We start from the raw sequence: 23,431 nt of genomic DNA, 5'->3' as shown, positions 1-23,431 counted from the left end.
TCTTCCTGTGTGTAAGAGATTTTTGGCAAACCTTTGTTTATTACACCTGTACATTAACATTAGAGCTCTCCACCTTAGTTGAAATTACCTGAGCTCCGTATGAAATACAGAAGCCTGACATGTGCTTGTTCTTCTTTTATGACCCTGACAATTTTGCTGGAAGAGACTTTCATGTTCAAATAATTTTTGGGACCAAAGTAAAAGTATCCAATGTATCATTCCTCCACATCAAATTAATTACTCCATCTTTGCTGGTTTCTGTATGAAAGGCACATGTGGATACATCCTGATTCTTCTGTTACGGCTCTGACAATTTTGTCGTTGTTTGTGTTAAGGAGGATAATGTCGCGATTTTTGGCAGCTGTGGATATTTAGCACCAACTCCGAATGAAGGACGCAAACTTTCTCAAACAATTTTTGGCAGCTCTTCTGCAATTTCGCTGCATCCCTGCGGGAAAGTTGCGAATGTTCAATCAGTTTTGGACATCTTGGGCAGTGCTGCTGGATCTGTAAAAGCTAGAAAATACATGGCCAATGTATTGGTGGTGTTAAAAAAAAAAAAAAAAAAAACTGTTCCTTTTGTCCAAGTTGCATATAAGAGCCCGGGTTCATATATCATTGAAGATGAGTTGCGGCGCACCCGCTTGTCACTCCACACTCCCACACGCTGCAGTAAAGCACAAACAGACGCGCTATAAATAGCTTTTCCTGCTGCAGGTCTTCTTCCTGTACACCTTTTGTACCGCAGGATTTGTGTCAGAAGAAAAAGCAATTAAGGGAAAGTTTGGCAGGCGGGAAAGAAAATGTGCTCGTGTGTGTGCGCTTGTGTGTTTGTTCGTGCGTGTGTCTGAGAAGCATCAGCAAAGTTAACTCAAAGAAAACGTTTATGAAAGCAAGTTTCACGCAGACAGAGAGGGATGACAGGGAAAAGCCCAAGTGATGAGGTTATATGCAATCTTGACAAAAGGAAGTGATTTTTCAGCACCGCCGTGGCTATGAGGAACGTTGGCTAGCTATTTGACCGTTTTTGTTGTCGATGTTTTTTGGTGTCACTGATGGTGTAGTGGTACACTCGCCTGACTTTGGTGCAGGCAGTGTGGGTTTAGTTCCCACTCAGTGACGGTGTGAATGCGAGTGCGAATGGTTGTTCGTGTCTATATGTGCCCTGCAAAGATCCTACAAAAGAGGTACCCAAAATCACTTGAACGTTTGCTTCTTTGACACAGAGATCCCACAAATTTGCCACAGAGCTGCCTAAGTCCGCTCCACTGTTATCCTTTATCGCGCAGAGATCCTGTGAAAGTGTCATAGAGCTACAGCACGTGCTGTATAATTACTTGAATGTTTGCCTCTTTCACGCAGAAATCCATATAAACTGCTGCATTAGCTGCCTAAAATCATGAACATTTGAACATTTGTCCGAAAATCATTTGAACATTTGAGTTCCAGCAAAATTGCCACAGCGCAGCCTAATACCAGCTGAACATTTTTCTCTTTCAGAATCAGCTTTACGGCCAAGTATGTTACAAGACATACAAGCATGTGAAATGGGCAGCACGTAAAAGGTGCGATATTTCATGCAGAGATCCAGCAAAATTGCCACAGAGCTTCCTAAGATTACTTTCACAAAGAGATCCAGCAAAGTGGTTGCAGAGCTGCCTAAAATTGCTTGTGCATTAGCTCCTTTCCAACAATATACCACAAATTGGCCGCAGAGGTTCCTCAAACGTTTGGGTGTTCAACACAGGGATCCATCAAATGTGCAGCAGAGCTGCCTAAAATAACTTTACGAAGAACATTCCACAGAGAGGCCACGTTTGTGTCTGTAACGCGGACATCCCGCAAAATTGCCACAGCGTTGCCTAAAATCTCAGAAATCCTGAACAATTGCGAAAGTATCGAGAAAATTAACTCTAAGAACACGTTTCTAAAAACAAGTTTCACACAGACAGAGAGGGGGAAATGGGTGAAGTAATGAGCTTCTATTACCTTGCTTCACGTCCCGCATGTTATTTGATAAAATATAACATAATTGCAGCTGTGAGGTAAAATGTCATTAGCTGACGCTGCCGCCGATGCTGTTAGCCTGCTTTTCTTTGACTAAAAATGAGAAAAGGCCGAAACTCAATTGTGGCTGCCATTGAGTTGTTGTGATAGTATTACCCTAGACAAATGTCCGGTATTAAGATCATAGAGAATATGGGGTTGTGGTGGGAGTGGGAGGAGTGCGGGTGACATGAAGGGAAATCTAATTATGTGGGAAGGGAATGACCAATCAAAATAATGGCGGTCTCTCGATATATGATGCTTTAAGCCTAAATCCATAGCACGGTATTGTAGACATAATTCTGTGTGAGAAAATCACTGGAATATATTTTCCACGTGGTGAATGGGACCTGAGAGATTTCATTCGGCTTTCACTGGCAGGCTGAGATGTGTTGCCGTTCATTTGGTGCCAAGGTGGCAGGAATTAGTCGCCAGTAGTAAAACACAAAAGAACAACTTTGAATTGAAATGAAAGATGTTCTTCCAGTGGATATTTGGACTCGAAGAAGACATCTGACTAATGTGTATGGTAATTGCGGAACACGCTATCTCAAATATATTGTATCAAGCTATAGTATTGATTTGGGTTACTTTTCCGGATTGAACATTCAGTACAAATTCCGTCATCTTAAAACCAAGATACTTACCGAACTGTGATTTTTGTCGTACCGTCAACACCCACGATAGTATTATGTAAAATCGTCGATTGTAGCTTTTTTTTATTTGATTCTACAACCCCAATTCATAAATAAAAGCAGAATACAATGATGTGCAAATCATGTCAGAATCAGAATCAGAATCATCTTTATTTGCCAAGTATGTCCAAAAAAACACACAAGGAATTTGTCTCCGCTCTAGTACGACAACAGACAATCAATTGACAGAGAACACTTTTGAGACATAAAGACATTGACAAAGAAAACAGTCACTGAGCAATAAAGGTTTAATAGTTATCTGGTAATGCCGGTACATTCTTTTTTTTTTTTATGACAATTGTACAAAGATGCAGAGTCCTCTAGCACTTAGAGCAGTTTGAATGACTAATGTAGCAATAGCCCGGTGCGATGACCATTGTGCAAAGGGCGCCGAGACTTCAAGGAGTGTGTGCAGTTTAAAGTGACGAGTAGCGCGATAATCTGGGACAATGTTGATTGTGCAAATGTTGCAGATACTCCACAGTCAGTGTGCAAATGGAGCAGATGCTACTCTGGCATGAGTGGCCAGTATTGGTCAACAACAGATATGCAAATAGTGCAGCGTGGCGAGACGACTACAGTGAGTGCACGAGTAATGTATAATTGGCCCCACAGAAATGTGATGACGAAAAAAAAAAAAAAAGAAAAAAAATTGCCAGCATGTTGCAATAGAATTGTAGGTTAGGTGTTTAAAAAGTTGATCGCAAGAGGGAAGAAGCTGTTGGAATGTCTGCTAGTTCTAGTTTGCATTGATCAGTAGCGCCTACCTGAGGGAAGGAGCTGGAAGAGCTGGTGACCGGGATGTGGAGGGTCCGAGAGGATGTTCGACCTATATTTAATTGAATACACTACAAAGACAAGATATTTCATGTTCAAACTGATAAACTTTATTGTTATTAGCAAATAATCATTAACTTTGAATTTTATGGCTGCAACACGTTCCAAAAAAGCTGGGACAGGTGGCAAAAAAGAACATCCCACAGGTGAACAGGCTAATTGGGAACAGGTGGGTGCCATGATTGGGTATAAAAGGAGCTTCCCTGAATGGCTCAGTCATTCACAAGCAAAGATGGGGCGAGGTTTCCCTCTTTGTGATCAAGTGCGTGAGAAAATAGTCGAACAGTTTAAGGACAATGTTCCTCAACGTACAATAGTAAGGAATTTAGGGATTTCATCATCTACGGTTCATAATATCATCAAAAGGTTCAGAGAATCTGGAGAAATCAATGCATGGAAGCGGCAAGGCCGAAAACCAACATTGAATGCCCGTGACCTTCCATCCCTCAGGCGGCACTGCATCAAAAACTGACATCAATGTGTAAAGGATATCACCACATGGGCTCATGAACACTTCAGAAAACCAATGTCAGTCAATACAGTTCGGCGCTACATCCGTGAGTGCAACTTGAAACTCTACTATGCAAAGCAAAAGCCATTATCAAGAACACCCAGAAACGCCGCTGGCTTCTCTGGGCGCGAGCTCATCTAAGATGGACTGATGCAAAGTGGAAAAGTGCTCTGTGGTCCGACGAGTCCGCATTTCAAATTGTTTTGTTATGGACGCAAAGTGCAAAAGCCAGCATCTGTGACGGTATGGGGCTGTGTTAGTGCCAATGGCATGGGTAACATCTATGAAGCCACCATTAAGGCTGAAAGGTACATACAGGTTTTGGAGAAACATATGCTGCCATCCAAGAAACGTCTTTTTCTTGGACGCCCCTGCTTATTTCAGCAAGACAATGCCAAACCACATTCTGCACGTGTTACAACAGCGTGGCTTCGTAGTAAAAGAGTGCGGGTACTAGACTGGCCTGCCTGAAGTCCAGACTTATCTCCCATTGAATATGTGTGGCGCATTATGAAGCGTAAAATATGACAACGGAGACCCCGGACTGTTGAACAGCTGAAGGTGTACATCAAGCAAGAATGGGATAGAATTCCACCTACATTGAGTTTCCTCGGTTCCCAAACGTTTATTGAATGTTGTCAAAAGAAAGGGTGATGTATCACAGTGGTAAACATGACCCTGTCCCAGCTTTTTTGGAACGTGTTGCAGACATAAAATTCCAAGTTAATTATTATTTGCGAAAAACAATAAAGTTTATCAGTTTGAACATGAAATAGCTTGTCTTTGTAGTGTATTCAATTAAATATAGGATGAACATCATTTGCAAATCATTGGATTCTGCTTTTATTTATGTTTAACACAACATCCCAACTTCATTGGAATTGGGGTTGTAATTGGACACTATGCCCTATACACTGCTTGGTCGATGTTGCGTACAGATTTTGTTGTTATCGCAACTGAGTGGTAGAGCTAGCAGAACGGGCAAGCAAACATCTTCTACTTGCGAGAGGAAAGCCCAGGGGGGAAAAAAGTGAGCACTTGTATTGTATTCTCACTTTGGGAGGCAGCACTTCATCACCTGTGTATTGTGTCACATTGGATACAAGAGAGGCAAATACCTAGCACCTCATCGACAAATCCACTGAGCAGTCATGAAGGTGCCGCTTATCAGGCGCTAACCCTCCTCTGTGCATCTAGCAAAACTCAATGCAGCTCTGCTTACCCTTTGACTTTGACATGATAGCAAGGACGTCGCAACTCTGGGGGATCTGGTTGTTTCAGCATGATAGTGTTTCAGATGGTGTAATCCTCGAACGTGGCTCTGAATTTTCATCCAGCCTAGTTGATCACATCATGGGCTGAGAAACTCGGTGTGGGGGCGATTATTATGTATATTACTGTAATTCCAGGCTCGCTCACAGACATTTTCATTTTCAGAAATAGGCAGCTGACAAAAGGGCTCTTAATAGGTACGATTACAGTAAAACGTACGGTAAAAAGTTCAAACAGTAATCTGTTATAATGCCTCAGGTGCTTAAATTAATAAGCCCTGCCTTGATGCTTTACTTGCATTCGATTAATAATAAAAATCTATGTGATCATCTGCTTGTTATTGCTGCTAAAGCAAATGGGGGCAAATGGACAGATAACGAATGAGCTTCATTATCCAGCGATGATTTTTAAGAGGCTTTGGGACGGGGGGGGACGGGGGGGGGGGGGAAATCCATGGGAGGGATGCAAATGATCCAGATTTGGACGGGAACGCACAAGTCAGTTCCTGTCCAATAGCCATTGATGTCTCACGTTATGAAGAGCAGGAAAATGGCAGTAAAGAGGCAACCAGGGTAATGCTATTAATTTCATCTTACAGCAGAGACGTCTGGGCTGAGCTAATGAATATAATCACAATTTTTCTCTCTCTCCTCTTTCATCTCTCTGCAAAGATAGCATGTCTTGATCAGTGAGTCATCATTCCGCAATCCTCCCTCCCATCGGAGGAACCTCCCCCTCCCGACACACCTACCCCTGCGCTTCCCACCGTGGCGGGACCACCTTCTGATCTAATTGTTTTGTAACAGTTTTGTGCTGGGGATGACTCATAAGTCAGTGTTGGAAAAGGGAAAAAAAACATGCACTCTCATTATTAAGTGTTGTCCTCTTTCCTTAAAAGAGTTTGAGAGTCACATGATGACAACAATGTTCACGTGTGGTCTTGCTGTTCTTACAGTTTTGCAAACCACACATGTAACCATACAAACTATATAGTCTTGTCCCAAAACGGGTTTCATGCATTCAGTGATGATCTGACACAGTACAAGGACTGACCTGTGAGAGGCAGCCATGTGCCGCACACCACCCAGACGGCTAGAAACTAAAATGACGAAGCAGCTAGGCTTAGGTAGTAACTCATTCTTGCCTAATCTTAGCTAACCCTCATCCCTAAACACAATCCAAACCTACTCTAACAATCCTAACCGTGCCCCAACCCAGAGTCACCCTAACCCTAACTAACCCTAACCTTAAGGCTTTCCACAACCCTAACTCAACCCATACTCAAATCCTAAACTAAACCCATCATAATCCCAACACTAACTCACCTTTACCTTTAAACACTCTGTAAAGTGAATTCAGAGATTTCTTTCTAAATACATCAGCCCTGTTTGGTGGTACGGTAACTGCTGAAAACTGAGAACTACTGCATGTAGTACTCACTCGTCAAGATACAGAGTTAAACTGTTTTTCACCATTTTCAGTTTTCTAGATTTCCAGAACAGACTGATAGGGAAAAACCAGGCTGACTGAAAACTGGGGCAGAAGGTGCAAAGCGGGGAAAAAAAGCACCACAACAAAAAGCAAAGAATAGAAAAACGTGGCTTGTGGTGATGGGTAGACGGACAAAGAAGAGTCACCAGGAAGATGCCAAAGCTTATGTGAACTGGGATAAAAACAGAGCAAATCCTACAGGGTGTAGTACAAAGCCATACAGGAGCGAAACAGGATGCAAACAGCTACAAACGACGTAACAAGATGAAGGATCCAGCGCCTTCCTGGTGTGCACGCAGCGCTTGAGACTATAGGAGCTGATTACCAATACCAAATGATTGCTCATCGCTCCCAGGTCCGTGCCTCCTTGCTCATTCCACCCAGCTCAACACGCCCCCTAAGGGAAACAAGAAAACCAACCCTAAGACTTTTGATGGTAAATATTGAATAATCAGCCAACACATGATTTAGCTGACTTTCCTAAAATGTCTCTGTTGTCTTCTTACAATCTGCTAGGGCAGTGTTTTGTTTTGTTTTCCTACTGAAAGCCTGCTGAGCAAAAATTTTGATTGTAAATCCCGACCACTAAAAGCTCATGAAGTTATCATCTATCAGTGTTAATGCGCCAGCATCTTCATACAACTTTAAACGGCATTTGTCAATTTATAAAGCTGCCGCTAAGAAAAAATGGCCCATTATCTCTTTTGAGACTAAACGGCGAAATGCTTGTTTTGAGGCTGACAACCACGAAACACAAGGTCGTGGTGTCGGTAAAATAGTATGGTCGCTTTGTGAAAAATAGCCTTTCATCATGTCACCGCCGTAATTTGTGAGCGCCTTAAAAAAAAAATCTCCACTACACATCAAGAAACGTGAGAAAAAATTCTTTAAGGTTTGTGAACATTTGACACTTTGTTTTTTTGAAAGTGACTGAGGATGCGTCATCTGCAGAAAGGCCACAAAGTAATTTGAGGACATCCCAAATGCCACAAAAAACTCCACTAAACTTGAGTGCTGTCTATTTACAAGGTAATTAACACTACTAAGTCTTTTAATGAAGAATAAGACACTTTTCTGCTATGATGACCTTTAAGATTTAATGATAGCGGATACAACGTGTATTAATTTGGTTAGGACAAAGCAACATTTCCTGACCTGTATAAACCTGCAATGTGTTTCCCAAAACTTTTGAATGTCACACGCCCCCAGTGAATTGCGTTATATCCTAGAAGGCCGTACTGCTACTGAATTTGAGTGGGCCTTGATTGACGGTTATGGTTTCTATCCATTTTCTAGAACACTTCTCCTCATTAGGGTGGCATTGGGCAAACGATTAGGTACACCATGGACTGCTTATAGACAAACAACCGTTCACACTCACATTTATAGACAATTTAGTAATCAATGAACCAAACATGTTCAAACCCCAATTCCAATGAAGTTGGGACATTGTATAAAACATACAAAAACAGAATACAATGATTTGCAAATCCTTTTCAACCTCTAATCAAGTCAGTACACTTACAAAGAGAAGATATTTAATGTTCAAACTGATGAACGTTATTGATTTTGTTGCAAATATTCTCTCATTTTGAATTGGATGTCTGCAACACGTTCCAAAAAAGCTGGGACATGGGCAACAGAAGACTGGGCAAGTTGCGGAATCCTCAAAAACAAAACAAACACCCGTTTGGTACATTCCACAGGTGAGCGTGTTAATTGGAAATAGGTGAGTGTCGTGATTGGGTATAAAAGGAGTATCCCGGAAAGGCTCAGTTGTTCACAAGCAAGGATGGGCTGAGGTTCACCACTTTGCAAACAACTGCGGAAGCAAATAGTCCAACAGTTCAAGAACGTTTCTCAACATACAATTGCTCGGAATTTAGGGATTTCATAATCTACGGTCCATAAAATCATCAAAAGATTCAAATAATCTGGAGAAATCTCTACGCATAAGGACCAAGGCTAAAAACCAACATTGAATGCCTGTGACCTTTGCTCTCTCAGACGGCACTGCATTAAAAAATAGCATCATTGTGTAAAGAATATTGTCAGTGAAGACAGTTGGTCGCTACATCTCCAGATGCAAGTTAAAACTCTACCATGCAAACGCAAATCAACAACACCCAGAAACGCTGCCGGCTTCTCTGAGGCTGAGTTTATCTGAGATGGATTGACGTAAAGTGGAAAAGAGTGCTGTGAGATGACAAGTCCACATTAAAATGTTTTTTGGTGGAACTCATGGATGTCATGTGCTCCAGGCCAAAAGAAAAAGGACCATCCGGATTATCATCAGCGCAAAGTTCAAAAGCAAGAATCTATGACGGTATAGGGGTGTGTTAGTTCCCATGGCAGGGGTAACTTGCACATCTGTGAAGGCACCATTAATGCTGAAAGGTACATACAGGTTTTGGAGCAAGCAACATATGCTGCTATCCAAGCAACGTCTTTTTCAAGGACGGCCCTGCTTATTTCAGCAAGACAATGCCAAACCATATTTTGCTCGTGTTTCAACAGCGTAGGTTCAAAACAGGGTGAGTACGAGACTGGCCTGGTAGCAGTCCAGACCTGGCTCCCTTTGAAAATGCGTGGCGCATCATGAAGCGCAAAATATGACAACGTAGACCCCGGACTGTTGCACAACTGTAGTTGAACATCAAGCGAGAATGAGAAAGAATTCCACCTATAAAACTTCAACAATTCGTGTCCTCAGTTCCCAAATGCTAATTAAGTGTTTTTAAAAGGGAAGGTGATGTAACACAATGGTAATCATGTCCCTGTCCCAGCTTTTTATGGAACCTGTTGCAGGCATCAAATTCAAAATGAGTGAATATTTTATCCATTCGAACATTATTTTCTCTTTGTCGTGTATTCAATTGAATATACCTGTCGGTTGAAAAGTATTAGCACATAATTGTATTCTGTTTTTAGTGATGTTTTACACAATGTCCCAACTTCATTGGAATTGTGGTTTGTATATTATTGGGATTGTGGAAGGAGTTATCAATCACACACATTTTTTTCCACAAGGAAATGTGAACCTAACTGCACTTATTTCATTTATAATGCCAGCAAATTGCGTTTTTACGCTACAAATTGCCGTAAGCAGTTTTGCAGTTGCTGCGGAAGTTTGCACCACGTGTGATGCAATGATGTCACAGGACAGGAAATTTTATATATATATTTTTTTTTTATTAAAAATGTTTTTCCAATTAATGATTTCCACCCTTATTCATTCGTGAGCTGAACCGTATGTGAGGAACCACAATGTTTCACTGCATTACAAAATCCGATTTTTGTGAAGAAATAGGATACAAATTTAATCATGGTTCAATTCACTAAAGCAGGCATAGGTGATCAGTTCAGCAGAAACTGTCCAACCTATAGTCTAGTTAGCCAACGAGCATCTGACTCTTAGTTTTTTGGCTGTGTTATTATTAGCGATGTGGCTAAATAGCTCCTTTCATGCTGCCTTTCTGGTAAATTGGCGAAACAGTGGGGGCAGCATTTATTAAAACATATTTTAATAAACAGACGTCACAATCAATCTTGGGACAGCCATTCTATTAATTTGATGAATATTTTTCTGAGTTTACTATTAGAAATACACTTTGCTATAACAGGTTACGTTATAATTCGTTCCACACTGGCACTGATGCGTGAAATGACTTTTATAGCTTTATACTGTACGCCATTTTATTAGCGACACAGCATAGCTTGTGAAGAGGAGCACTTATCTCTTTCTGGACATCTAATTATGCAAAGGCGTGAGTGCTCCTTTCATCCACTTATTGTGTTTACCGGAAGCAGCGCAGCCAAGAAAAATGCTACCAAATGGCGAGAATAGACGTCCTGGGAAAAATCAGTCCAATTTTATGGGCAAAATATTAGAATTTAGGTTGTTAAAGGAGGATAAGCAGTACGAAAAATGGATGGATGGAAGTAGGTCAGTGTCACAGTCTGTCAGCCACGGTCAGCCATGCCAACCTCTGCCAGTCAGCCACATCCACCTTTTTATGGGTTTGTTGATGACTCACTCATTGTCAGACTTTTCAACACTCATCCATGCAAGATGCTACACTCCCCTGTGAATCGCCTCCGACCACGAGTTCTGCCGTATCACGTTTGCCTGTCACCGTGGCTGTTTGGGATTCTGCTACAAAGACAACGTAGTGTAAATTTCGCCGTTGTGCTCTCTAGGAATTATAGATTAGGACAACAATGAAGTAAGTGTGACCGTTGCTCAATTGGTAGAGGTATCCACTGACCGCAGAGTCGGCGGTCCGAATCCTGACTCTGACTTTCCACTGTCGAAGTGTCCTTTGGTAAACCACTGAACCCATAATTGCCTCCAGGTCAGCATTGTGAATGAGAAATTGTACTCAATTGCCTTACCTGGTTAAACAAAGGAAACGGATTAAGTCTGAGCATCCATGGCCTGCTACAGTACCTATGAATGACGGAGCATTACATGACTTTGCCCAATCTTCAAAGTCTTGCCATCTCTGCTGTAAAGTTAACTGCTGTCTCTGGGCTTTGAAGTGAACTATCACAGTTGTTATTAAAGTCCCTTCCAACTATTCCGGCGGTTTGGCCCGTGCCAGTCAGTTCTTCATATGGGCTGTTTTGGAATATTGAATACGAATCTCTTGAAAATACATGAACGCAAAATCGGATACAGACATAAATCCGATTACATCCAGCCTCGTTGTCTTTCTATCCACAAAATGTATTTGTGTGTTCGGGTCACGCAGCTCCTTCCTTCCGCCGCTCTGTGACAAATGCTAAGGCTCTCACCTGCGTCCTCAAGCGCAGATTCATCTTGCTTACGACATCGCAGCAGGTGACAGGCCAGATTGAGAAAAATGTCTGTTAGCAAGATGGGCGTGATTCCACCTCCCCTGTCTTACCTTCTAATCTACCAGCGTGCAGAACCACCATGCACAATTGCCTGTGGGCTTGTTCTGCTCATCCACAAGTGTACAGGATTGATGATTTATAGCATCCTCCCACCCCTCACCGCACTGTGAGAGATGCGGGTATTTGTGAGCCTAATTGCGCAGGGGAGTTTCATCATGTGCAGGGTGAAGGTTGATCTTGTGTACTTGCATGTGGGCTCGCATGCAGAGCGGGCCAGTGTGACACCTATGGAACATCCCATAGGTGACAGGCTAATTGGGAACAGGTGGGTGCCATGACTGGGTATAAAAGGAGCTTCCCTGAATTGCTCAGTCATTCACAAGCAAAGATGGGGCGAGGTTCGCCTCTTTGTGAACAAGTGCGTGAGAAAATAGTCGAACAGTTTAAGGACAAGGTTCCTCAACGTAAAATTGCAAGGAATTTAGGGATTGCAGCATCTACGGTCCATAATATCATCAAAAGGTTCAGAGAATCTGGAGAAATCACTGCATGGAAGCGGGAAGCCTGAAAACCAACATTGAATGCCCGTGACCTTCGATCCCTCAGGCGGCACTGCATCAAAAACCGACATCAATGTGTAAAGGATATCACCACATGGGCTCAGGAACACTTCAGAAAACCAATGTCAGTAAATATAGTTTGGCGCTACATCCGTAAGTGCAACTTCAAACTCTACAATCCAAAGCAAAAGTCATTTATCAACAACACCCAGAAACGCCGGCGGCTTCTCTGGGCCCGAGCTCATCTAAGATGGACTGATGGAAAGTGGAAAAGTGTTCTGTGGTCCGACGACTCCACATTTCAAATTGTTTTTGGAAATTGTGGACGCCGTGTCCTCTGGGCCAAAGAGGAAAAGAACCATCCGGACTGTTAGGGACGCAAAGTTCAAAAGCCTGCATCTGTGATGGTATGGGGCTGTGTTAGTGCCAATGGCATGGGTAACTTGCACATCTGTGAAGGCACCGTTAAGGCTGAAAGGTACATACAGGTTGCAATAAATAAACCAATTCTAATTGGCGAAAATCGGGCTTGGACTCTTGGCTGTGCCAGCGTGTCTGTCGCCCCTGTTGCTTTCCTGGCTGCGACGTAGCACCGTGGTGACTTGCGCAAGGTCAGCCAGAACGTCGTTTGAAAACCGATGCCAAATCTAGCGGCGTAGCTTCCACACATCCACCAGCGTAATTAAGCCTTATCATCGAAGTCGCCGCAGCGCACGGCAACGACGCCTACTTGTGATTAATTAGAAAATAGATGTGCAGATTTGGAATGGAATCCTTGGCGAGCTAATGAGAAGTCGAACGTGACAAATGCTTGCTTAATAAGAAATACAAATCTCAGGTAAGCAACCAGGAGATGATGAAATGTTGCTGTTTTGGAAACATTCCAGTCAAGTCCATGTCCAAACTGCTGTAAAAAAGAACTAAAACGTAAAACGAGTAAAACGATTCACCTGTTGGAGACACATAAGAGTTACATTATTTTCCAAAAGTATGTTTTTTGTTGGTTTTTTTCCTAAAGAAAGAAAAAAAAATTCTCCCCCAAAATCCTGTTCCTGTTAAATTGGAAACAAATACCCCCCTACAAACAACAAAAACAACGAAAAAACACGACTCTGTTGAATTAGAATTTATTTCTAAAAAACAACAACAACATAACTTTAAAAGAAAAATGGTATTTTTGCCCCAAAAATGTGAAATATTAAGTTTTTCCCCAAAACACATTCTCATAAAATTACTACTTTTTCCTTAAATAATAATTAAAAAAAACTTATTTGAAAAAATGCATTATTTTTGCTAAAAAAAATATATATATATTTTCTCCCCAAAAATGTTTGTCCTGTAAAATTAAAACATTTTCACTCAACGACAACAATTAAGAAACATTATTTTGGTAAATTATGATTTATTTCTCAAAAATATATACTGTAACTTAAAAAAAAAATGCCACTTTTGTCTCCCCAAAAATACACTTTTCAGATGGTACCAATAAATAATTTTTTCATTGTACTTTTTATGAAAACAAGAAAACATTTTCACAAAAGCTTTTTTAAAAAGATTCTTGTAAAATTATGAAAAATACAACATTCAAAAAAATAATTTCAAAAACACGGCAGGGGCGACTTGAATTTGTCCTTGTATTGTTATCATCACACTTTTCGTATTTGCCATCCCTGATACCCTTTTTTTCCCGCATTATCATCACACAATAAAAAGCTAATAATCCTCTGGTTTATCCTTTAGGTGCTTACTGAGCTGAACTCTCCCACAGCGTGCTTACGTCACACATGATAATGCTTTTAGGTCCGACTTTTGTTTGACTTCTGAACGACATTTTTCCAGAAAGTTTGGAATTTAGATGCTCCGCTGTATTTGCTCGAGCCCCCTGGAGAACAGAGTCAATAGCGAACAAAGTAAGAAAATGAAGAACAAGTCTGCCTTATAAATAAACCATGACGAGGTCTTTTGTGTCCACTTTGTTGCCGCTTCTCTTTCTTTTGTTGCGTGAGGTCTCTGCGTGTAGGAGGACGACGCTCGCTTGTAAAACAAAAAGTCTCTCGGATGGACTGAATCGGTATGAAGCGCACTCCCTGTGACCTTTTTGTGTCAGATGCGTCGATATGGTCTAACTGCTGTTTCCCAGGCTCGCCCCGCTTGACACATGCTGCTCTTGACAAGCGGCACGTGGGGCGGCATTAAGTAGCAGGCATTGATTCGTCTTGTTGTGGGGTGGATGGGAGATGCGGTAGTGGTGGTGGGTGGGTGCGGTGCAAACACCTAGCGCCTTCTCAACTCACCAGCTTCAAACACCTTTAAGACTCTGGTGTGCTTTGTTCTGCTACGTTTGTGTGCTAAACTGTGTAAAGGGCCGTTTACTTTGCCGCCTCTATCGCCGTTGCCCTGGTTGGCAACATTGCACAGAAAAATGTCATTTTTGAAACCACGTTTTTGAAACACATACACTACAGGTTGGGGATTATTTGGAATTGGTCTTATTTTTGAAAGAAAAGCACATATTAGGGGTTCAAAGACTTTTTCGTAGTCCACTATATGTCTGTAGATTCTTAGTAGGGGTGTAACGATTCAATTAGTATCACGATTCGTGGTTGCCGATTGGATACAAGGATGACATTGCTTCATTCCAGGGGTATCAAACTCATTTTTGTTGCGGGCCACTTGTTGATACGGTTTCCCCCAGAGGGCCCTTACGACCGTGAAACCATATTAATGTTTAGTCGCCTCATCATAGTAGTCAATGGCGGCTGCTCAATAAAAGACACTATCCTGCTATGTCACCTTGAAAGGGACAAAAGTGGAATAAATGAAATATTATAATGAAAATATTCCAAATTATATGTAATGTATATCTCTTTTAAGATGACTAGGATAAAAAGTGCTCAGACTATGATGAGTAAAATTGATACCGCCTCCAATATAAAATATTAATCTGCAGCTTTGGAAAACCACTATTAGTGAGAGCCTTCCTGATGTGAGTCTGCTTCTTGCGTCTTTCGTGGTCGGTGGTGGGGATCTTCTCTGCTTTGTCCTTGAGGGTTCTTCTGATAACCCCTAGCTTGCGTTCCAGCGGGTGATGGAAGTCAAAAAGAAGGAACTGGTCTGTGTGGGTAGGTTTTCTCTAGACTTCAATATTGAGTTTTCCATCCTTCCCTACTCACACTTTGCAGTCCATACATGGCAGCATATTCTCCTTGATGTCTTCCCGATGTTTCTGTCCACAAAGTTGATGTGTTGATAAAACAAATCTTCTTCGTAGGCTTTGATCTTAACCCATGTGTCATCAACATACCTGAACCAGTGTATGTATAAGCTTAGTTCCTCTGAAGGAGTCCAGTGCTTTTCTTTGCACTTCTTCCGAGTACATATCGGCCAAGATGGGGGAAACTGGTAAGCCCATGCCACAGCCGTGTTTTGTGGAAACATTTGTTAAATTGGAAGTACATGCTTGTCAGGCAAAGTTGAAGAAGCTCGCATACCTGACCTGGAGTGAGGTTGGTTCTGTCCTGCGAGCTGGAATCTTGTTGGAGTCGTTCACTGACTACATCAATGGCCGCAGTGGTGGGGATGCACGTGAGGTTTCTTCTGTCGCGAGTCTCAGGTTTCCGGACCTTGCTGGCAAAGTCTGTGGGGATTTGTACATGTTATGGGGTATCGACAGCCAGTCTTCACTTAAACAGGTTTCACTCAGATGTAGACCAACAAAAAAAAATTGCCCCGAGAACCCATACCCGAAAACACGCAGCACGTTTACGTGGCGACTATCCGTCAAAGTTTTGTCCGATAGCTACCAAATTTGAACCATTTGTACTCAGCTGGCATGGACCATGATGAATTGGGAAGAATTTGTCAAAGTTTGCAGACTCGCCTTAAAGCACAAAATTATTATTCTGATCGTTGTCCCTACCCAACCTGAACGGAGGAATGGGCAAAACTAGCCAAAGATAAGCGTGCAAAGTATGTGGCATCATATTCCAAAAAACTCGAGGCTGTAATTGCTGCCAAAGGTGCCTCAACAAATTATTGAGCAAAGGCTGTAAATACTTATGTACATGGGATTTCATACCTTTTTTTATTATTACATTTGCAAAAAAGGCAAAATAATGTTTTTTATGTTATCATAATGGGTTGTTGTGGGTTGAACTTTGAGGGGGAAATAAAATCATTCTGTAAATACTTTCTGGTTGTATTGTACAAACAACTAAAATGTATGTTTATATACTGTTGAGAAGCTCATTAGCAACTTGTGTTTTCTCGCTGGAGGCAACGGTGTGAGTTTGGAGACGTAAAAGCAAGCTTGCTTTGTGTTTTTAATGTTGTCAAATGACTAAAGTAGTGAACGGGACCACTAATGACTTAGCCCCCTGGTTCCCTTTGCCGTGGCGTTCCTTGGAATTCCTCCGAGGTTCCACTCATGCATATGCAAAGTCCCCAGATGGCAAACCTCTTCCCAGATGGATGCCAACTTGGTCCTTCTTGCGCCTGACTTGAGATAATGTCTTAGACCTGCGATTCCCAACCGCACCCTGGTGTGCTGTGACAGATCATCAGAGGTGCTGTGGGAAATTTTCCAATTTCACTTGACTTTAAAAAAACAAAACAAAAAACAATTGTTTATAAATCTGTCTTGGTCCATCTATTTATGCCATTGACGTATAATAACAGGCAAAACAATGAAATGATCTTCCAGTCGATAAATAAAGCTGTGTATTCACCTGTTGCCATAAAATAAGTCCTGCACAGATGTTACACTTAGTCAGTTTGTTTGAGACGAGATCATTATTATTTCAGTAGTCATACCTTTTGTGACGTTTTTGTTTGATGGTGATCTGTGAGATTTTTTTATTTATTGTGCCTTAGCTCAATAAATGTTGGAAAACAATGCCTTAGGCTACACTTCTGAATTCATTTTACGACAAGAGTTAGCATCCTAAACTATGCCTTAAAAAACATTTTTTAAGTCACAATTTAATAGTTAAGTGTGTTTTTTTTCTTTTGGACGGGAGTCAATCTTGACAGAAGCCGTACTGGACTGACAGTACTGCTTGGTAAATGCAGTACGTGACAGAAAGTGGTAGTAACAGAAAGAAAAGTCATCTGCCGGCCACCTCACCCTCAAAGTGTCTCATCTGTGCGAGCGCAGCGGCTAATCAACAGAGATTTTCCCGTGGGTGAGCCGCTTCCTCATTTCCACCCGCCACACGACGCGCACCTAAGCCAGCGGAGCAGAGACCACCAGGAAAACGCATGACAGCTTTTCAACACGGCTATTGTGACTCATTACCGCTAAGTACCCTTCACCCGTCACCCGTGATCTGGCCGCCCGCCGTCCTTTTAAAGGAGATTTTTCCGGCATAATTCAACCGTTTTCCGGGCCTTTCTCTGGAGCGGTGAGGCAGCCACATAATTTGCTGTCAGGTGGCGTGAAGCAAGCGCGAGATCGACGTCTTAGTGGCTAATGTGTTAAAGCACGAGTGGCCCCATTTCAAGGCAGTATTTCCCATTTCCTAATATGACAGGGAGGGAATTCAGGCAGCGCTGAAAACTGGACCGAGAAATAACCTTTTGCACTCATGCTGTGAACAGATGATGCTGTCCAATACAGGGAGTGCCGCCAACGTGCAACATTGTAAAGGTCGGAACATTTGGAATCCGAAGCAATTTGGGGGGAGTAGTAGAGAGTAGTTTCTTTCCACCTTTGGTTGGGGGCAGGTCCTGACTGTTGTTTGTGCCTATGCACCAAACAGCAGCTCAGTTTAGCTACCCTCCTGCTGGGGACTAACTTGTTCTGCTGGGGGCCTGCAACGCTCATGTGGGCAATGACAGTGAGACCTGGAACGGCGTGACTTGGAGGCATGCACCCACAGCCCCCTGATTGGAACCTGAGTGGTGCTTTGTTATTGGACTTGCTCCTCATGGATTGTCCATAACGAACACCATGTTCAGAAATAAGGGTGTCCATATGCACCCTTGCCATCAGGACACCCTAGGCCGCAGTCCGATGATCGACTATGTGGTCATGTCATGGGACTTGTGGCCGCAAGTCTCGGACACTCAGGTGAAGAGAGGGGCACAGGTGTCAACCGATCACCACCTGCTGGTGAGTTGGTTCTGTTGGTGGTAGAAAATGCCGCTGCGACCTGGAAACCCAAACGTATCTTCAGGGTCTGCTGGGAACGTCTGACAGAGTCCCCAGTCAGAATGAGCTTTAACTCCCACCTCCAGCGGAACTTTGATCACCTCATTGACATTGAGTCCGAAGACGCGAGCTGTGGCCGTAAGGTGGTCAGTGCCTTTCTTGGCGGCAATCCCTGAACTTGGACACCATCGGTGAGGGAATCCTCACCAAAAGCTGCAGGGGGTCTATCGAGCCTTTTTGGCCTGTGGGACACCGCAGGTCGTGGATGGGTACCGGCAGGCGAAGCGGAGCACAGCTTTGGTGGTCGTTTGGTGAAGCCATGAAGAAATTCTGGTCCTCATCCCGTTCTGTATCTCAGGATGGGGAAGCAATGCACCATCAACACCGTGTATAGTGGGGACGGGGTGCCGCTGACTTCGACTCAGGGCTTTGTGAGTCGGTGGGGATAATACTTCTAAGACCTTCTCAATTCCATTACTAACTACCACGACACATATTCTGTTTACACCATACATATTCATGCATTGTTCGAGTGTCAGATGCCTAAATTTGTCCGACTCCCAACGTGGTGGCACTTTGTCTCCCTCATAATCAATGTGACAATGTGACAAAATTCACCGCATTCTCAAACTCAAAACAATGCAACGCTCCCATCTGCTTCTTCTGTTCGTCTTGACCAGTATGTAGAAACTTGAATTCACAGACAAGCTGGGCGAGACGCTCTTGTACGGATACACGCTGAAAAATGTACTTGACAAATATATTCGTCTGTGGCGGTAAAAAGTAGTATTCTAGTTGACGAATATAAATGTCCGTGGCAGTGAATGAGTTCAAATGGACGAGATGATGTTGTTGGGCCGCATCATAGGCCCAACACTGCGCCCTGATGCATTTTATCATCATCAATGATACCGCAAAAAGCTTTCAGCTCAGGTCGGCCCGTGGCTCAAATCCACTTCCTATTTTGTATCCTGACATAGAACGTTCAGCGCCAATGACTCAGAATGAGCAACTGTCATGTCAGTTGACGCCATAACTGACCGAGTCTGCGTGAATTGCAAAATTTGATGGTTACACAAACAAAGGTCAACATGCAGGACATGCTGCCCTATACTGTATATGGGTTGTTGGCACTGGGAAAACCTGTTTACAGCGGCGAGCGACATTGAAGCAAAACAACCACAGCAGCAGGGGAAGGAGGGCAATTCTTTTTATGGTGCGAGGTGTAACAACCATCAGATAAATTCAAGAGACCATTTTGTGACGATGCAGCGCGACGGCACAACCGATCTGTCTTCATTTTAAAGGTTGTCTCGAGCAGTAATTGTGTCTGGGAGGGAAGGCCTCGAGAAGGGTTCCCATAGCTGTTGGAGGTCTCGGTGGGGGCGGCAGGGAGAGAGCTTTTCTACCAACCATTAATAACTACACTGCAAATAAAATACTACAAAAAGTTGAAATCTTAGAATGGTTTTTGTTTTCTGGGGAAAAAAAAAAAATTTTTTTTTTTTTTTTTAAGAAATGTTATACTTTTTCAAAGAAAGTTTTGGTTGTATTTTAAGATTTTTTTGTTAAAAAAAAATGTCAGTTTAGAAACAAATGAAAGAAAATATAATTTTAGCCATAAGACATTGTTTCCTAACCTATTTTTGAGCCAAGGCAACCATTTTGCATTCAAAAAAAAATAAAAAAACTCGATCTTTGGTTCAGTCTGCTGATATTCTGTTGAATCATTGCTTATTAACACGCGTCACATTAACAATTCCGACGTGGTTGCACTTTGCTCCGCATTCCTCCTCCTCACCCCCCCCCCCCGTCTGGTGGAAGCAGATGGCGGGAAACCTCCGTAGTGTCCCCTGTTTTGTTACGACTGTTTATAATGGCTCGCTATATGAAAAGCAATTCTCTCATTATGAATAAAACATAGTTTAATCGCTTTGTAGAGTATGACGTAAAATGTTTTGACAACAAAGAAAAAATGCTGTTTGCTGCAGTGAGGTCTTTTATTTATTTCTTTATTTTTGTACTTTCTATTTATTTGATGACCTTTCTGCCAGAGATCATGTGTTGCCGGGGCCTTATGTATTTTTCATCAGCACCAGCGTCTCCTTGATTCATCGCACCGTAAACCCCCCGGCATCAAACGCCTGACATTATCACAGTCCTGAGGGTGCCAAGGGGTATTACAAATTCATGCGCCCTATTGACTTTGCCCATTACTGCCGAAGGGGGGGGAAGGGATCACCTGCAGATAATGAGATGGCGACAAGTTGGAAATTTTTGTGGGTGACAATAATGCTGATTATTTTTTGTTTATTATTATTTTTTTTAATTCCTGCCCCCCGCCCACCCGGTACATAATCATTACCTGCAAGAAAGAAAGGGCAATACCTCAAAGTCCAATTAGCGCACGTCACTTTTTCATATGATGGCATGTGGTCTCATTCTCAACTCTTTTTAATTGTTTGATTACAGTGTCAGTTAAAGGAGACACATTATGCATTTATTTTTGTCTCAATTTATAGTTCCCAAGTCTCTCAGTAACATGTTGTGGCATGCTTTTGTCAAAATACTTCCGAGGATCAAGAACTATAGCACAATTTTTACCCTCTGTTTTGTGGGTTGTCGTATTTGTGGAGAAAACTAATTTCGACCACTTGTATGCGTGATCTTATTCTTTTGGTCTCGACCCACACCTTCTGGCCGTAGGTGAGGGACAGACCGATGCAGAGTCCGCATCACCGCAGATGCTGCCCCGATCCGCCTTGTTGATCTCCCGCTCCATTCTTCAACAAGACCCCAAGATACTTGAACTCCTCCGCTTGAGCAGGATCTCATCTCAAGTGCTTCACACTCAGCCGTGATCCGCTCCAGCAAGTGTTTCAGATCGCCGCGCAATGAAGCCTGGACTGGTTGCCGGCCAATCGCATGGCACGTATAGAAAAACAACCATCCACTCTCACATTCACTCCTATGGACACTTTAAAGTTGAGAGTAAAGAGAAACGTCAGACTTCCTCCACCTTCTGCCATTGTTTTTTTTTCTAGTGTTGAAGTGACAGAAAACGGGTGACGAGATGAAATGTTCAGCAGCATTCTGCAACGAGTCCCGTAAACGTGACAGCTTTATAGATGCCATGTCTGCTTTGTGTTGTGGTAAAGACTACCAAAACATAGTTTATCAGGTGTCAAAGTAAAAGTCATAACAGCATTCGAGTGGTACCGCCTGTAATCTATTTTATTTGTCTAATTTGGGGTATGACATTCTAGATTTCAGGGGGTCCTCGGTTAGCAAAAGCGTTCCGATCCTACTGTGGTGACGTAACCCAGATTTGTACATGATTGGGAATGCGCCGTAGTCGATCACTAACCTGCACTAATGCAGTTGTACAGTCAGAATTAGTCTTTGCAAAAAATAAAACCATTCTAAGCCATGAATGTAAAACAATCCAATGAAAAACAGAAAGTATGGTAGAAACTGGTCGTTCCTTCTTGTGTCACACATTCTTACATCATCAGCGTTAGCTGCTGTTAAGCGGGGTATAGATGCACAAAGGGCAAAACAGTTGCGGTTTACCAACAAACCATGATAACATTTCAAACTGGTAATCGTTATTATCGTTACTACTGTATTTAGTCTATTCATGGCCTAAAAGTGCTCCGAATTTCGCGCTACTTTTCTGAGACGGTCAATATGGTGCTCACAATAATTACGATTTCAATATACATAAGTCCAGTGCATTCACATTTCATCCCTCTGCACAGCCAAACTAAATTACGAATCAACCAAATCACGCGCGACTCGAATTCCACAGCCGACCATTTGAAATTACTCAGCTACTTGTGACAAAGGCACGACGAGTCTTTTTGAACGGAAACATCAAAGCGCATCTCCATTCAGCTGCGTCACGCCGGCATTCATTAAAAAGCACGCTCGTGTGCTGATTAAAATGCCAGAGTGTCCCCCTCCTAGAACCATCTGATAGACATAACCTTTAAGTGGGCCATTAGGAATATATTAAAAAAAGACTCATTTCCTGGGAATGTGTTGCTGGTGAATGATTAAAACAGCCCAAACAGGGCATAGCGATCCCCTCCCGAAAAGACATGGACGAGGAGCTAACTCTTGAAATGGAATCATGCCCTGAGTCGGGTGTGGATTGCAGGCCCCCCGTAAATCATCTCAACGCCCCTGATATTATTTTAAATATTGATCAAGGGGCTTGGGCCCTCTGATCCGAAATCGTTGCAGCTGAGGAAAGCCATGCGGCAGGGTAACATGCAAGACCTTGTAGTGGCTGATTGAAGGGAAGAGGGGGTGTTGTAAATTAAAATGCTGCTGCTTAATTCAGCAACCAATCAATGTTTGCATATCTGAAATGTAAATGCAGGGGATCGCCATCTTGGGAGCCAATCAAAAAAGGAAATCAAATTAAGTTTGGGACTAGCAATAAGTCATGATGACTCCCAAAAGGTGGGCAAAAAATATTATGCAGATGAGAATGCAAAGTCACTATCGGGTCTGATGATTTGTTTTCGCTCCTTGAAAGTGATTTAGCAAAGTTCGAATGAGGATTTCCAAACAGTCCGCTACAATTCATTAACATCATTTACAAGGAGCCTTGACACTCTGCCTGAATTAGGGATGAGTAATCATAAAATTATTGATATTTGTTTGCTGCCAAAACAGTCTGCTGGAGTATTTGTTTTTGGGATGTACAGTGGCTCCTGTATCATATTTCCCCATTGAAACAAATTGAAATGCCATTAAATATGGAAGAAAATTGTAATTGTGTGTACCATAGTATTCATGTGTCGCATGTGCCCCTTCAAGGGGCGTGGCTTAGTGAGTCAGGAGCTGGCGTCAGTCGAGTTGACAGAAACGCACTGTAGTACTTATTGTACGCTGTGTACATATCTTGTTCCTTGTAATGTGTTTTAATTATTATTATTTTTTTTTTACAGTTTTAATATTTTAGGCTAGAAAGTGCGTAATTTACCGCAAAAAAAAT

General features: G+C 42.4%; 1 long non-coding RNA gene across 4 annotated transcripts in view; it reads left to right on the top strand.

The window, feature by feature from the left end:
- Positions 1 to 23,190, top strand: part of LOC133489421 (uncharacterized) — a 41,482-nt gene extending 18,292 nt beyond the window's left edge. For all 4 annotated transcript variants that reach the window (XR_009791899.1, XR_009791901.1, XR_009791900.1 and 1 more), the window contains one exon: positions 21,130 to 23,190. This is a non-coding gene — a long non-coding RNA (uncharacterized LOC133489421). The remainder of the gene's footprint in view (positions 1 to 21,129) is intronic.
- The last annotated feature ends 241 nt before the right edge of the window (positions 23,191 to 23,431 follow it).

This window comes from Phyllopteryx taeniolatus, chromosome 14 (genome assembly GCF_024500385.1).
Source record: "Phyllopteryx taeniolatus isolate TA_2022b chromosome 14, UOR_Ptae_1.2, whole genome shotgun sequence".
Classification (NCBI taxonomy): domain Eukaryota; kingdom Metazoa; phylum Chordata; class Actinopteri; order Syngnathiformes; family Syngnathidae; genus Phyllopteryx; species Phyllopteryx taeniolatus.
Note: the sequence above shows the minus strand (reverse complement) of the source record. Positions and strands in the feature narration are given on the sequence as shown.